Raw genomic sequence first — 18,141 nt, 5'->3', positions numbered from 1 at the left:
CCTGTGCCAGCCCTACACCGCCGGTACAGCCGCTCTGCGAGAATGCCACGCAATCAGTACTCCAGGCATGTAAACTACACGCCATGTACACGAACATGTAGGATACTGAAAGTGCATACAAGTTCATACATGCGTGATGACCCCGCTGCACGGAGCGGACCCCAGCTCTCTTGTTGCATGGTTACCGCTTTACACCCCTGTATTAACAAACCGCACAGGCAGCAGATGGGCTGCGGCGTACATAGCAGCTACGGGGCTGCGCTGATGGAGGTGACCCGAGCAGCAGATCATCTCCACCAATCACTTTCTTGCAACAAGTTACAGTCTGTTTCTACCGAGAAACAAGTCATCGCAGCTAATGCTTTCCATGTGGGCTGGTCAGGCTTCACACTGGTAGCCATTCTTCTAATAGCTCATCGCCATTCTGCGGGTGGCTGACCTGTGCCTGCCCGAGGTGCATAGTGTATAGGTCAGAGGTCTTGGAGAATTTTAAATCTTTTTTGCCAATTCATTTTCAGTACTGAAATCCTTAAAAAGCTGTTTTTACTTAAGAAACATCAGAGCAACTTTAAGTTACTAATCGACAGGATGCTTAAGCTGACAAATCCTATTTTAAAGCCACACTCTCCTTTAACTAGGTCTTCTATGCAGCAAACATTTCCTACAAATAACCCCTGGTCAAGGTGCAATCTCACTGATTTACAAACTACTAGGGCTTTTATTGATTAAATCCAACAAAAGATGTGTATGTGTGACGTTCTATAAACTACACCCCGTCTTAACCGATGGAAATAGGTCAGGGCAATGTAAAGCTGGATTGCCAATACTGCAGGGCTATAGTATTAAAGGATACACAGGCTGTCTCAATCAGTCCTTCGTCTGGTTGAACATATAATCCACCAAATTAGTACTGTGTATCATTTTGTGAAAATAAAATATCTGTGGCCCTCCAGGACCTCTGGTGTAGGCATCATGAATGCCATGAACATTAGTAAGAACTGCCAATAGGATATGGGGGCTTCAGAGTCTACTTTCGAATACCAGATTCTGTTAAATCCTTTCTTGTCTTTGCGTTGGGAGGTCTGTTGAGTATTCACATTGCAGCTATAAACTGGCACTCATCACTTGCACCTCTGTGAAACAATTACATGTCTACTGTTCCCTCTGTCCACCTTCGACACTCGGCCACCAAACGCTTACTTATTCCCAGATCTTCATGACTGTATGCCTAATCACTGCGTGAGCAACAACCTAAAAGCATCTGTGGATTTATGCAATAAAGAGGGAGTTTGCAGAAGAGGTTTCAGTGATCTTCAGATCAGACAATAGTTGGGATCACCCCTTCTAAAGTATACTGAAGTGAGACTTGTTGAACTAGACATTATGCAGGGCCAACTCAAACCTTTTTGCTAATATTCTTTCCAGGGATGACCATTTATAATGGATAGTGAATCCACGTGGGTAAAACCACAAGTATTCTGCAAACTCTCCTGCCAACCTTCTTTCAGAGGTAAAGATTACATATTTCATAAAAAAAACTAACCCGGACAGAACAAAAACACCTTCAAAATAACCATCATAATAGTCTTTTTTATTTTGTGGACAATATGTGGAGTTTCACTTGGGATTCCGAAACTTACGGTCTTTCTGTCCACATGAAATTTGAGGTAGTCACTGCTCTGGGCTAGTAAACACAATCCCTAAGTTGGTTTCAGTTTTTTAAAAAAGTGAATTGTCTATAGGGACAATAAAGGTTTAGGATAGCAGAATCTTATTTTCATCCAAAGTTTGGATCGCCGGCTGACACACTCCGACCTGCATGCACAGACTGGACGGCTAGTTACAATATGATATCTCTGCTTTCATTTGAACTATTCTTCCGTTGCTTTATTGTCTGCCCATCTCATCACCCTTACAGATAACACGGGAGGCCACAGAAATGTAGATATATTTCATGCTCTGCCTCATGGGAGATGTCTCCCAACCCTCATGCAGAAATGGAATGCCAAGTATGTAAGGTCACACCATTTCCTTTGAAGCCTTGATAACTATTGCCTTTAACCATTTGGTGCACTGTTTCCCAACAAGGGTCATCAATCTCGACCATGCTATACAAAGCATTGTACAACAGGTGTTACCACAACAAGATGTATCACCCATATGGCATCTCCACACAAGACATGAAGCACTGTATAATCTAATGGGTATTTCTTTGGCACAAAAACATAAGCAGATAACCTAAAATATGAGGAGAGGGGGAAAGAGACAGAGGGGGTAAGAGGGGGGAGAGGGGGGGTAAGGGGGAGAGGGGGGGTAAGGGGGGAGAGGGGGGGTAAGGGGGAGAGGGGGGGTAAGGGGGGAGAGGGGGGGTAAGGGGGGAGAGAGGGGGTAAGGGGGGAGAGAGGGGGTAAGGGGGGAGAGAGATGGAGGGGGGGAGAAGAAGAGAGAGATGGGGAAAAAGACTGGTACATTTCCCTACTGTGCTGGCCCTTTTCTATATCTGTTACTCTCAGAGGCCATGCTGAGGATACATTACTGATGTTGCTGCTGTCTAGCTGTTGGTACAGATATTGCAACATTTATTCCACAGAGATGTCTGTATTTCCAATTAAATCAATTTGCATTATTCACAGACGTGTGCTTTGCAATGGTCCCTCAGATCACCAGATACATATTAAAATCAGAAAAATGGCTGATAAAGACAGGCTTGGGGAGAGATGTAAAAATTAGAAACACATGAGGAGGCTCCACAAAGCAATGCTTCTGCTAAGGAACTCTACGTTTATGTTACAATATTTTCACCCTTTTTTTATTTTTTATTTAGATATTATTATTTATATAAATATGATATGATATTTTTATAGTTATTTATGTTATTTTAAGGATCATATTTATTGGAACATGTGATGGGGATGTCAGGCAAAACAACTAATCTTAGTTACCAGCTTGCCCAATGAGTCCTCATTTCTTATAATACAGAAACAATTCCCACATGGACAACCTGCTTAACCTCCCCCAACCCCCAAAGGGATCATCCAAGACCAAATTATTCTCTGTATTTTCAGCTCATTAACCACAGTTTGCATTCAAAGTAATGTTAAAAGCAAAATTCTACAGCAACTGGAAACTATAAATAAAAAAGAGCAACGGTCGGTCCCCGAAAACTGACATCAAAACAGATATCAGTGAATAAATACTCTGATACACTTGTGTTGATGACAGGGATATACCTAAAGCTTGATTTGCCTTAAGGGCTGGGTGGGGGTAAAAGGGCAAAACAAGGGGGTGCACACACCTAAACTGGTATATAGGCAGAGAGTTCATAGCATGTAACGCCCTGGGAACAATGTTATTAGAGCAGGAGTGCCAAGTGGGACATCACTTTTAGAGCTACAGCCGAAAGGAAGACCATAGTTGGAGTAGTAATAAAAAAATATCCAGACTTCATAAAACAGTGGAAGATTTAAAAGCAGTAAAGAAAACTAAAGATTTCAGTTCATATCCCCATCAAGGTTTTCCCCGGTTGTTAATGTTTTCTCTTTTTATAAACTGATAGCGCTACAGAGGTTTGAAAGAAGATGAAAAATCGACTTCTTTCAGGATCATTGTAGAAAATGAACAAACTTCCTCAGAGTGGGCTCAGCCCTTTGTTCCAAATCGTACGGTTCTGTGCATGTGGTTAAGACAAGGAAATGACGGCACACGGCTGACTTAGCTAGCATTCTGCATTTGTTGGCTTAGCTCAGAAACACTTCCGAGGATGTTTACAGTTTGTACAAGAAGTCGGGGGTTCATCGTATATAGTATTATTTTATTCATAGACTGTTCTGCTGCAGAAGCGGAAAACACAGAGTACACAACATTTATAATACTCTAGTTCACTAGGAACATTCTGCTTGCTAGAAATTCCAACCATGAATAGTGCTTCCTAATATGCCATATAGTGAATAGAGTATTCACATCTACTGGGGAAAAAATGAATACTTTAATGTACAAGTAGATACATATGCAAACATATATACACAACTATGAAGAAAACTAGATGCAAATGTAAAATAAAAAACTTTTTAATCCATGTAATGCGAAATACATAGATGTTAGTTAGATTCATCATGGAATTGCCCGGAGTGGCGGTAGAGGCAAAGTATTTTTTCCATGCACTGACCATGTGCTCCTTTCACAACTAACCATGTGCTAATAGCTCTTTGTTAGCGAGATTAGATTAGCACAATAGCTCTTCGCTGGTGTTGTAGAAGCAGAATGCCATCTGCACAGGCACCAAATCATGATATGCCCTTTGACATACCGGGGCTTTGTATAAAGAGCATGTCTGGTCCAAACTGGTGAAAGTGGAACACTCGGCATTAAAGCTCTATGGGCGGCATGGTGATTACTCCACATTAAGCACTTTGGACCAAAACCGCTCTTCATATAACCTCAGGATTGCACCATAAAAGATGGCGACAAACACATGTCAAGATCTATAAAAGGCCAGGTGGCAATGCACCATGTTTTTGGCAAGAGTAACAACCAATATTTTCAACGGAAATCTACATTTTATTTTGTTTCACAACATGTGCTGTGCATTACATTAACAATCAACACACAGTTACAATAATATTTTGAGCTGGGAACTTATGTTAGAAGCAATTCTTTACCAATGATATCTTAAAGGTACACTGAGAGCAAGCTATTTCGGAACATGTCCACATTAGTTTACTTTGTTCAGTCCTTACACTTGATGTAGATTCCTGACAAAAACCTTAAAAAATAAAAATTAAAAAAAAGTGCGTTGATGCTAAAAGCTGAAATATTCAAAGGCTACACTGTAGACTAATGAGGTCTTTCATTTAAAAACGGAATTGAAAACCAGGGCACAAAAATTGGCTGGAAGGACGTTCACGAGAAAGTTTGTTGAAGGACGTTTTGTTTTTTAAAGTTCACTTGGCTCTTAACAAGTCTTTTCATGTACAAGGCTAGCAATAAGAAAGGGGGAAAAAATTATCCTAGGAGGGTTAGTTCAAATATACGCAAAGAACAAAGTCAAAGACAAAGCCAAAGCCAATCATTTCTGGCCCTTCATTCTATTGGCGTCATACTTTGCAGAAGATGTTCAAATATTAACGCTGTAGTATGGTCTCTTTAGGGATAACACACACTACCGGTGTTTCATTTCAATAACGCTTTACAGTCTCTGAGTTATTATAAATGATACATGATTTGCAAAATACTGTTTTATGGGTGTCCCGGACGAGCTGAACATCTTATTCATCTGGTTGAACAATAAAATATAAATCACGACTTCTAGTTTGATAATTTCCACATGAACGGAGAAGCATCATACAGTCAGATATCTGTCACAGAGTGAGCTAAAAAATCCACTAGTCTACATCTTGGCACCGATATGCCGTTTTCAGTGTGATGGATTATACGATCACTGTGAAAAGAGTAGTTCTGAACTGCATTTTATTTCACAAGCCTTCCTCCTGGAAAATTAATTTCATCATATGGAAAGTCACACACGAGCTAACAGCCAGGGCTTGTTCTCTGGTGACTATGGTGTCTGACATTAATGCTGTGTAAATATTTCAGTTGTTAAACTGCTTATAGAATTTGATCTATCTTCCTATAGGCTTCAACTGATTAACTAGGATTGGGCAGGTCCTAATCTTGGTTTATCCCTTTCTAATTTTTTTTTTTTACTGCAAAGTCAAAGAACAAATACAAGGGGTAAGACTAGGATCGGATGCCTCCTTGTATGGCAGCTAGTTACTGAAGGAAAGTGCCCACATGCCAGAGTGTCCCTGATCCTTGCACCCCACTTCTTATCACTACATAGAACAATATGTTTCATCGGCATGTTGGCCACAGTCTGCTACAACAATGCAGGTACAGTACATGAAGCAAGCTTCAGAAAGTGGTAAGATGACCACATTTTATGTTGTAAGAATCCCTAACATTATAAGGATTTCACTAACAAGGACACTAATATGGCTGTTGCCACTGCATTTATTTTAATAATTTTGGTATCAGCTTCCCTTCCCTGGCGCTGAAGGCCATTATTGGCCTGTAGGGTGGTGACTCAAGTCAACAATGACCATCAAAGCCGTAGCAGAACTGTTTTAAATCTCCAGCTACAAATGTTTGTGTGCTTAACACAAACTGTCTCTTTAACCTCTGCAGTAGGGGTTGGATGAACCAGAGATACGCATTACTGCGAGTATCACCATATGGACAGACACCCCAGGAGGAGGTGCAGCATGTCATCACACAATACCAGCAAACACACTCGCCACAGTCAGTAAGCAGGAAAAAGACTGTCTTATCATTTCTTCTAATAATGTTAAATATAAGCTATATATCTATAACCAGATAAACGTGTTTTGGGGTTTTTTTTCTATTCCACTCTTTAATGCAATCGGTTCAGTAATATAGATTTTACATTTCTACATACCTGACATGGGGTCCAGAAGACGCACAGAGTAGAAGAGCCAGTTATGTTACCTTTGTTTAAGAGCAACTCTTGGCAACCATAAAACTATGACAAAGGATGTTCACTCGCGATACAGCCAAGCTACACTATATACACAGCGCGCCTGATTCTAGTCAGACCTGTTAATTAGCGTGCTTGTATTCAACAGCCTCATAAAGACATTAGGGATAACGCAAAGTGAAATATCAGGTATGTCTTTAATGAAGATTTCTTTATGCATAAAGTTATTGTTAGTATATGTCATAACAACCAAAGAGATGCTCAGTAGTCAACATCAAAAATCATAGCTTGTGAGCCGGGCCCTCTTTTCTGAGTGTATCTGTTTGTCGGTCAGTTCTAGTTTTGTCATACCCCTTGAATATATATGTCTGCTAACATATTGAAACTTTTTATGATGCATTGGTTGTTTCCCCTCTAATACAAAATAGTTATTCAGATTAAAAATATTTTATTAGAAGCTTCGTGAAGTTCCCATGAAGGCGGCAATCATTTGATGGATGTTAAATTCTACATGTCTGTTTAGAACTGTTGGATTTGGTGGCTGGGGGATCTTAAGATTCTGACACGAAAGAGAATCTGTGTGAGGAAAACCTGACCTGCTTGCTCAATGACCTAATCAAAGATGTATTTCTGGCATGAGTCTGCGTGCTTCAATATACAATTCTCCACCAGCAACTTGGGAGGTAGGACCTAAGAGAACAGCAGCTTCCTTTTAAGAAGCCCTAGAGATTTCAGTCTCAATTAACTCATCACAACAGTTTGTCAACATTAAAGCCAGCCAGAAGGGAGATAGTTCCACATACTTTTGCATACTGAGACGTCTGTTTGACAGAGCACAGAAAAACGAGCTTGTGGTTAAAAAGGAAGACCAAACTCTAATCTCCAGCGCTGTCAACATCATTCTCACACATGATCACTGTGGAAACGTCTGAAGGCTAAAGGGTTTTTTCAGTTACATATTCTACATAGTTTTACTGTTACGCAACAGTATATCAATGAACCTGGGAACTTCAAAAGAACAGGAACAGGCTTCGATGTTTTATGCAAGACACTTTAGGGGGAAGTCGGTCTGTTTCAATGTTTATGAATGGCAAGGTGTTCAACAGAAATCTGCCTTTCCAGAACATTATGTCAATACTGCAAATATTAGCACAGAGCAGCTTGTTTACTTTTATCCTGTTCTAGAACACAATGCTCTTTAACGTTTATAAAACACTTCCCTGCTTGATTTCATTTATCTGGCATTGATCTGTGCAAATACGCACAAAAGAAACCTAGCAATTAATATCAAAGAATCTCTAACATGTAACCTAAACCTACAGCAGCAGGGCAATGTCACAGGCTCATTGCAGCTGGTGGACTACAACTCCCATTTCTCTCAACTAACTTGGCCTAAACGCTATAGCTGTCAGAGGCCAACAAGAGCTAGAGGGCTAATGCTACAGATTTCTTCTGGATTTATGGATAGCATCTTTGGTTCGTACCCTTTTGTGGAACTTTAAAAGGTAACATATGAAACAGTGAAGGTGTGACAAACCAGGCCAATGCAGGGGGCAGAAGGTATACTCAGTGAGAGCCCCCTAGAAAACATATGATGCTATGTCTATCTCTGTCTTCGGGCAGTGCTATCCAACATGAGTGTAGATCTATTATTTGCATTGTGGGGCAGTAGAGAAACACGCGAAAGCAGCCAACCGGACATTAGTTACAATATGAAGTGGTCACTATTTAACTGGCTGCCACAAAAAAACCAGAGGCAACATGATTACTATCTGGTCTCCCCCTCTCCCACCTTCGCTGCTCCAATCCATACCCAACCATTTAGCTAGACTAATCTTTCTCTATAGCTGTTCATCATCTACTGCTCCACTATGCCAACCGCTCCATTGGCTCCCCATACCCTTCAGAATCAGATTCAAACTTTTGACCCTGACCTCTAAAGCCCTTTACAACACTGCCCTTCCTAAATCTCTACCCTCAAAATACACCCCAAACCGCCATCTTTGTTCCTCTCCTGACCTGCTTCTATCTTCTACCCTCATTACCTCTTCCCACTCCCGTATTTCGCCTGTGCTGTACCCCTTCTCTGGAATTCCGTCAGACTTTCTCCCTGAAAACCCACCTTTTTCGAGATGCGTACAACCTTTCCTCCTAACATTTTTCAGCCATCATCCTAATCAAGCTATCTGAACAACCAACAACCTCTAAAGATCATCCAGAATCGATGGACTCATAACCATCCAAGCAGTCCTCTCCTACTGTTTCACTCCCACATCACCTACTGACCAGTTTGCAAGAGCAGCTACGGAATCTAGTGCTATATAAATAAAAGTAATGATCAGAAGGAAAAAACTGTGTGGTGGGTTTTCTTTCACTTTTGTATGAGATTGCCATAAATTGCACATAAGGTGTCCATGCATTTTCACAAATATTCCAGCCCTGCTTCACAGACAAGCCATTTATAAAAAGTCGGCTGTATGCATAACACATGTAACGAAGGGGGTATAACAAAAATGTAACAGAAAGCCCAGCTTTGCAGAGTTCACCACTGTGATTTATTTTTTTCTTTCTAAACAGCTTCATTAATATTCCCTAAAGGTAGTCAAAAGGCTGAATACCTCTTCAACTCTGAATCCATGGGGTTGACCTAAGACTTCACAGAATGATATTAAATGCAGTCTGTTATCACAAGAGGGAAAAATAATCAGCTCAAGCACATGTCCCATCTGCCAGCGCCCCATTTGCAAGACAGCTTCCTATCCTCGCTTTCGCCTCTGTTCTGCTGGGCAGCTGTATGGTAATGAGTATGCGAGGCTGGAAAATCGGGCACAGTAAGAAAGACACAATGCCTTCAACAAAAGCAGAACAAACTTTCCAGATCAGCCATGCAAAAGGCGGAGGAGCCCAGAAAAAAAGCACCAATAGCCAGTGCCAACATTATGCTACGGGGAACCTGCTATGGAACCGTTTAACTTCAAAGCATGTCCATTAAGACAGCGATATAAATGTGCTGGGGGTTTGCATAATGCAGTCAGTGGCCCTCCTGGATGATCTGATGTTTATACAGTGAAAAGCAGACAGAAGAAACTGTGTTAAAGTACAAAACTTCTCCTTTACAGAATACATTCTGTAACGGTGCAAAACAATATATCCTGTCCTGTCTCTAATACATGCACGGAAAAAAACAAAAACCTGTTATGGCTAATCCTTCTTTCCTCCGTGAGGACTGATATTGTATGTGCTAAGACCCCCAGGATTTATAGATTTGAAAGGCATGCGACAGGTAGGCAGTGAGCTTAGTGGATGTGACCAACACTTTTACTAAATAATTAATGCAGACATTTTAGCGTTTTAACTAGCAGATCTGGTGCATTTTACTGGTTGCTATGGTGACAGCACCACTTTGCCCCAGAGTTACTCTCCTTATATATCGTCGTCGATTAAAGACTTCCCCTTAACAAATCCTAGCCTCAAATGCCAACCGTTGATCGATTTGTTATATTATCGATTAATTACACAGCTGCCATTTTTTTCTGAATTTATGGAAAACACCTAATATCATTCAGCGGTATTTCAGCTGTGAGCCATACATAGAAAGAGACTTTGATGGCAGAAAAGAACAATTTGTTTTCCTGATGTAAAGACTGAGACCTTAATCAGGTCTTCACTTATATTCAGGATAGCTTTATGCCTATCCACGCATGTTTAAATTCCCCTACTGTATTAGCCTCTACTGACGCCACAGGGCTGTTCATTAGAAAATAACCTCAGCAGATTTATTCAGGTCGTTGTAATCATTTTATAAAATAAAAGCATGTTTTGTTTAATATAAAGATACAGATTTCTTATGCTGCTTCAAGCACAGTCAGTCTTCTGGGGATCCTGCTGCAGCAGTGAAGTTATAGCTTCCTGCCGCCTAGGGAATCCCCAGTCACCACAGACGCAGGTGGCTTGGCAGAACACAGTCCATAATTAGTTATTTCTTCTTATTACCCAGAAATGAAGGTTCATTAATGATACATTTTCCTAAACCATAAGTAGGCGCATATAAAAATCTTTACATTTTAATACAGAGATTTTACTGCTTTTTTTTTTTTTTTTAGACAATGGCACTGCCTTGTAAAGTATATCCTGGAGGCGCGAGGAGTAACTTCACCAAAAACATAAAGGTGTCATGTTTACAGCAACGCTTCATGTGCACCTAGGTAAAACCATCTTTTGAGATAGAGGGTGCAAGGTTAACAATCCTGCGGCTGAGCGTGGATTTTTGACATTCCAGCTGTACCTGCAATTGCTGAGATGGCAGCCAGTTTCTGCTTGTCCCGTGATCAATACCCTGCTCTGCCCTCCGGCTTTGGAAGGGGTCCATATATTTTATGGCCGGTGAGCAGTCTGGTGTTAAGTAGGAACCAACTGCTGGTCATCGGTGTAAAGCAATCATCTCCGATCCCTCCAGAAAGCTTTTTAGATGTAATGAAACAAATGTAACATGGATGTACTTATTTAAACGGGATATTACATCTTCAGGAAAGCCCCCCTATGCCACCGACGTAGAAAGCGTTATTTCCTAGAATTTGCTGAATAGAGCTGTAAATATGCATTAGGTTTCATTGTAAAGCTGCAATAAAGCCTGCAGCCTGCTTGTCACAAGCTATTCCTCCATTCCTGTCTGTTCTACACCTTTATTAAAGTGCCACTAAAAGAGATACTGCTCCTAAATTAGGGGCGATTAATTCATTAATAACAATAATGAATCATTTAGCATACTCCTGGGATTCAACGCATCACTCTTCACGTACACCAAACAATACAGACTCTGCCTTGGGTGGTGCGAAGGAAAAGCTATGTACTTTCCAGTGAATTAAATATATAAGTACCAGAGCCACTCCTGCAGTGCTTTTGCGTGAAACACTCTGCAGAGACAATTGTCTCCACTTGATACCATAGGTAAGGGGGCAACAGGTCGCAGAAGGGCTCAATGCCACTAGAGATTGTATTTGGGGGACTCTGTGTGCAGGTACAGTAGACTCATCAGTAGTGTGTGCCAGGCGGCTAATACACAGCTCATTCCACGAGACCCATCCCTCCCAACTGACCATGTTCAATAAAGAAATCTGTGACAGCAGGAGGTTGCCACACTTGGTTAGGTTACCATGCAATGCTTCACATACATTGTTCGCTTTTCCAGTGTGTATCATGCCCATAGTTTTAAAGCCAAAAACAAAACCAAAAAAAGATAAGCTCTAAAAAAGAAGATTAAATGCATTTAATTTGACCTCGTAACAGACTATCCTAATAATTACGGGTTTCTCCCAATTTCCCCATACACCGTACTTATCACATGCACTCGTATTACAAACTCTAGCTTCAAGTGGCCAACCATTCAATGCCTGGAATAACTTCTTTCAAAAAGTTTTCTTTTCTACAGACACATACAACATATGAACGTTGGGCAATCACAGCCCTATAAACATCTGCAGTACAGACAGACAAATCAACCTGTAAGCAGAATGTTTTTTACAGATACTGAATTGTATCAGAAAGACTGGATACCGTTGGAGAAAATTATATCCAACAAGGGACTGCTACAAGCATCCGTACTGATTCATTAACATGATGTAGAGGAGGAGGATCTGGAGTTTCTAGGAAAAAATGGTCTCTTCACACAAATAATAATAATAATGTAAATTAAAAGATGTGCTTGAGAATCGAATGGTGCAAATAATACACCTGATTGGTCTAGAAAAAGCCTTGTAAGAGCCCCCCCCACACACTAAAGCCATAGTGTCCTTCTGTTGCCATTTCAGTTGATGGACAAAATGTAACGTTCTAGAGGAACTGGTTTTCAAGTAGAATAATCGCGATGCAACCCTTGCAATGGGAATTATCCTGTCCATTTATCTAGGATTGTACAAGTATACACAGGTTTGTAGCACGGCTTTCCATTCATTGCCTGGGGGTTAAGGTGGAAATCTTCTCGCAGCCTTTGTTTTACACTGGAGCCCCCGCAGCTGTGTTATGGCTGAATCATCCTCCCCGCATGTAGACTAACAAGGCTGTTTAGTGCATCTATTAAACCATAAGGTAAAACATTTTAGAAGTTGCTGCACTCAGATTTCCGTTATCAGAATTTCCCCTTTTTTAACAACCTTATCAAGTCTGGATACAGATAATCTGTATGAAACCTGTGTGAAATCACCACTTGATATTGTCTGACAGGTACCTGTTGCTTGGAGAGTCAGAGGCGGGGTGTTTTCATTTCATCCTAGTTAGTGATACCTTTTTGGAAACTAAGCTTGTCTCTACGTCCAGCGGTGTCAGAACTTGCTTGACATATCAAAGCCTAATTTTTTTCCATGGAGTTTAGCTCTACGATGCTGCTAACTACAAACTAGTAGTTTTAGTACCATAAAAAATATTTTTTGCCGTTACAATTTCTTTTTTTGTCCCAGCACAGTTATGGTTTATTCTTAATCCAGATTACAAACAGGCATCTAGTGTCAGACGCATCAATTAGCCTTCCTCAACGTCAGCCTCCTCGCCCCTCTTTTAATTCTTCATATATAGCTAAACTTCCATCTACGCCGATCATTTTGCTATGTAATATCCCATTAGTAGGACGCCACAGTTCCTCTTAAAGGAAAACCACACTATCTGACACAGATGCAGGAAGAAACAGCGTTCATCGGCTGGGAGTTTAACACCCTTAATGAAATTATCACAGTGTGCCACCTCGATGTTTAATACGGAGAAGATGACACCGCAGCTATCGCAGGTGTTGTGAAAACACACACTTAAATTGACAAATAACTAAAAGAAATGTAGCAAAACAAAAGTGGGTCCAAGTTTTAAGTCGCAGGATATATTGCTTTATCAATGATACATTTTGGGATTTTTGTATAGAAACTTTTGATTGATCTGTCATGCATTCGTGTTGTAGGCGACTTTCCCTTTTTTTAAATGCCATCCACTTGTGAAAGAGACCAAACTGTCATTTTAGAAGCAGCCAAAAGCAGCTCGGAAAAAAAACAGTTTATTTAACCCTTTATATTCCTCTGCTCTGGGTTGCTAGATTAATAGACAGCAAGTAAAATATTTAGGCGTTCCACTTGGCAATAGCGCTTGCTAAAATGTCACGAATGGACTTACTCTACACAAGAAACTACCTTCATTCTTTCCCTTCGTGGCACGGGGAAGTCTAGGTACGCTTTATTTAATGATTAGCAAAGGTAACAGCTGTACCGTTGCATCGGAACGTTCCCATAAGAAGAGAGCTGTGCGTCCACTGCTGTTCTAGCTGTTTGTGAAAAGTGCTGAGAAAATTGAATTTTGCATGTGTTTCAATCCATTCCAGGTGAAGAACCATGTCCCCGGTCTTCTGAGACCCAGCGGCACCACAAAAACTTGCGGCAGAGCATGCTTTGGTCAGCCATGGCCTGAGACCCGTAAATAAGCATATCATCAATTTCTACCATCACCAGTGGACTGATTTCACACCTTATAGAAAATAAACCTCACATTGCTTAACAGAGTAGAACCACGTGTTGTCAAACTCCATTTTCTGCCAACCATTCAGTGGCATTTGAGTCATATTTTCTTACTGACATAAAATAATATTACTGGCAAACATTCTTTAACAGCTCTTAAATAAATCGCCCCCTGTTCCTGGCTCCATAATCGAGAATCACTTACTGATTTAGTTTATTAATTTAGTTGACACGTTTCCCCTGCTATAAATTACTCAATTACAAAAATGCTATCAAGAAACATCTATGTGAATAATCTACTTTAAACACCCATGATTTAAAAATCACTTGTTTTCTTGAACAAATAATACTTTTATTACAGTTTCAGAATTATTTGATTAAAACCTTGATTTCTCTAGTAACACCATATAAATATTATATATTTATAAATATATTAATATATATTTATATATTATATTAATTAAACAGTATATTTTTAACAGAAAAATTTCACAATCACATTTTTATCAGAACTCCAAATGAAGCAGCATAAATATGTTGCAAGTGAAGTCCCCATATTTAAAGAGAAAAAAAAACTCCCATTATTCTTAATGTTGGTCACAATAGCAAAAGAAACCGCCATTGGCTCTGGATGGCTTTACACGATTCCATTCGGAATTATATCAGACATTTCATCCTTTTAACTGGGAGCCAGCAGGTCGTGAACTGCTCAACTTCCTTCTCCTTAAAAGAAACCTATTATTAGTAAAAAAAAACAAAAAAAACCCTAATGTTCTTCAAGGTTCAGAGTCTTTTGACTTGATGACTGTCTAAGGCTTCCTCTGTCAAGCACTCACGAGACGAAGTCAAAGATTTCAAAGAAAAACACTGGTTCTTGTCACAGCAAGTCCTCTCAGGAGTTCATGAATGGCAGTCTCAAAAGCAGGGGTGATCAAGAACCAACAGTGTAATACTGGTCTGTCTACATCTAGTGATGAGTGTCCACGTAGGCAGACCATCACAAAATCGTATACAATATATTGAAGTAGTAGAATAGATAGACACCTATTTAATTCACAGTTTCCACAAAGAGTTACTAAAGTGGAAGCAAAACTGATATTTATCGCAAAGTAAATTTTAAGGTGTGCTCTTGCTAGGAAGTTTTAGATGACAAGGAGCCATAATATAATGAGCCATAGATACGTCAAAACTATATTTACACTTACAAAATGGTCTGAGATGTCAAAAACCAAAACAGGAAGAAAGCTTTGCTAGCAGAGAGGAAATCCGCAATGAAAATATCATTTAATCAAACGCTATTAAAGGGTCGGAAAGACATACTGCTGCCAAGAACATATGTATATGTATATATATATATTTGTTGGAAGGGGAGGGCATTGTTGCATAGGGGAAGATTGCAAGAAAGGAAAAGAGAAAGCAAAAGGAGAGAAGAAAAAAGTTTCATGATGCTGGTATATATGAGACTTCGATATATACTGTATGACTTTTGAGATCAATAAAAAGCCAAATTATAGTTACATGAGTAGCTGTATATATAAACATGTATGAATGTGTATATTACGCATTTATCTCTGGCTCTGCATTTAATGGTCCATACATTACCCCAGGCAATGATTACAATCTATGTTTAACCCCTTAAGCATTAAAGACTTTCTATCTTGTAACAGCAACATGGATCTTTGCTATCCTGTCATCCCACTAGCTCAGAGTCCATTGCCGATAGTAAATGGGAGGTTCTATTCTAGCATAAGGTGATTATGGAGTTTGTGGTGACAATATGAAACATCACTGGTGTTTATGGAGTCTATGTTACCTTGGTAATGACATATAACACGCTAATATAATGTGTTTTTGGTTTTTTTTATAGTGCTTTGTATTGCTTCTGTTGCCATGACTATATGAAAAGCACCAAAGCCAACAGGAAAAGTGGGAGTTGAAATATTTTTAAACATACACACTATTCCAAGGCCAATATATTTTCTTTTGTTAGATGGCAGGGAGTGGGAAGGCACTGACTCACTACGCAGTCCTACATGACCCTTCTGTCACTGACAACTGCACTCCTACTCTGCACATAAGTTAACCCATCTTCTTCCGGGCGCTGCTTTATGGCAAACTGTGTTCCACATCCATTACTGGAGATGACACCGTAATGGTGTCTATTTACGGCAACGTCTAGTTAAGTCCCAAGGCTCGCAGGGCAATAATGTATTCAGCAGTCAGTTTGCCATTCAAGTATGATAAAGTTGATGCGTGTGTGGCAGCTCCTCATTTCCACAAGTACCATGCTTTATCAGTTTAAGTAGGTAAGAACCTTTCTGTGCATTTAAATCCGACTCACACTGAGGGTAGATATACAGAAGCTGGAGCTTGGGCATGCAAAATAAAAGAGGGAAAAAAAAGAGGAGAGAATGCAAAAAAGAGGGGGGGGGTTTGAAAAGAAAAAGATAAAAAAGTAAACAGTCTTGTTATATATTTTGGAGTAAGGTTAAAGCAAAGGGGATCACAACCATTGTTAATGCCAGGAGTGAAATGTAATTAAATGCCATCTCTGCTGGACTTTTACAATCATTATAATTGGTTTTATATAGTTGTTCTGCTTAAGGCCAGGACTAAGTAATGTTTGTTTATAAGTCGGAGGGACTTCTCTAGGGATATTGGCTTTACTGAAAGACACAGGAGGAGATCTTTCTTCTCTTTTTTATGCTATATCAATTACCTATAAGTAAACCCAACACAGCATGGGGTAAGAGAAAAGCTCCCAGGGCTCCCCTATTACCCCTCAGGCCGGTGATTTAGAGGGCCTCATTATAGGACCACACCTGTATAAGCTCTTACCTGGGCTGTCACCTAAAAACAACATTACATGAATCATTAAAGGACTGAAAAGGGTTTGTACATCACGTTAAAAAGAAGAAGGTCATTCATCAGTCTTTACTTTACCGCTTTAGGTACATTCAGCCTTGGACCTTATTTTGAGGTCATCAGTTTAACACTATGGTATCTAAATGAAGCAGAAGAAAACCTCATTTCTGCTACTTATTTTTTTTCTAGGAACTCTTAATTGTCATGTGATACAAAAGTAGGCACTGATAGGGTGTGTGTTTATGCAGGTTTACTTGATTAATTTAAGTGGGACAGTTTCTTTAAGACGCCTTGCTTCCAAGAAGGTAAAACATTATTTCAAATGCATTCAAGGCCTGTTTATATCAAAGAGAAAATGAACACCATTTTTTAGGAGACAAGATGCCGACATCCTAACGATAACAACAAATGAGTAAATTGAGCAAATCCCGAACAAATGAGCAAAACGTACTTGCATTTACTAAAATGAAAAGCCAAGTCCCTCTTTGCAATGGAAAGGGAAGCGAGGTAAAGGGCTCATTTGTTAAGGTAGTTAGTAGAAAGCATGGATTGTAACGTAGCCCGTTGTGTATGGCACAGAAGCAATGGACGCAGACTTATAAATAGAAATACGAAGAGCCGGATTTTTGCCAGATTTCTTAGTTACTTTGGCAACAGTGACTATACACTCCTTCATGAAAGAACGAGCCACAGAACGCCTTCTAGTAAGAATTAGCAGCCCGATTGTTTGTTTTGTGTCCAAGCTGTCTGAGGGGCTACCTTGTGAGCTGAAGTTTCTCACATCTTAAGGCCTGACAAATTTCAGAACTTGGCACCAAGCTGCGCCCTGGAATGGGACTCGGCTTGGGAAAGCACAAGAGCTGCCCACAATGGAGTAGGAGTCCTGCGACAGAAGCCAACGGATGGGAGGTTGGTTGGTGCGGGGAGCACAGCTGTGCTTCACTAATAACAAAGATGAGCCCTCTGTGGGCTAGAGCGAAGAAGGCAGCCAGCATTTCATAGCAGTAGCCAAACCGTCGCAGGGAACCCATTGTTTTACCCCATTCTCTCTTTTTAACCTGTTCAAACCCAAACCTTAATATCCAAAACGGTTAGAGACTTTGTGTGGGTATGCTTTATACAAATCACTATAACGTTCTTATAGCTGAGAAGGACAAATATATGTGCACCTCAGGAACCAGACTGAAAAGTATGGGAGCGCAGAAACGATCCATTTATAACATTATTGTACAGCAGAAGCAAGCCGGTAATTACACTTTAGAAGCCGTAGCTACTTGAGATTTGGCCAGCACTGAG

The 18,141-nt window shown here is 40.1% G+C and overlaps 1 protein-coding gene across 2 annotated transcripts in view; it reads right to left on the bottom strand.

The window, feature by feature from the left end:
- LOC149287389 (F-box/WD repeat-containing protein 7) overlaps nucleotides 1-18,141 on the bottom strand; it is an 83,760-nt gene that overhangs the window by 25,829 nt on the left and 39,790 nt on the right. The window lies entirely within an intron of this gene.

This window comes from Sceloporus occidentalis, unplaced genomic scaffold, assembly GCF_023333645.1.
Source record: "Sceloporus occidentalis isolate IW3139 unplaced genomic scaffold, rSceOcc1.0.p SCAF_61, whole genome shotgun sequence".
Taxonomy (NCBI): Eukaryota; Metazoa; Chordata; class Lepidosauria; order Squamata; family Phrynosomatidae; genus Sceloporus; species Sceloporus occidentalis.
The sequence above is the reverse complement of the archived record's forward strand: the minus strand, read 5'-3'. Positions and strand labels throughout refer to the sequence as shown.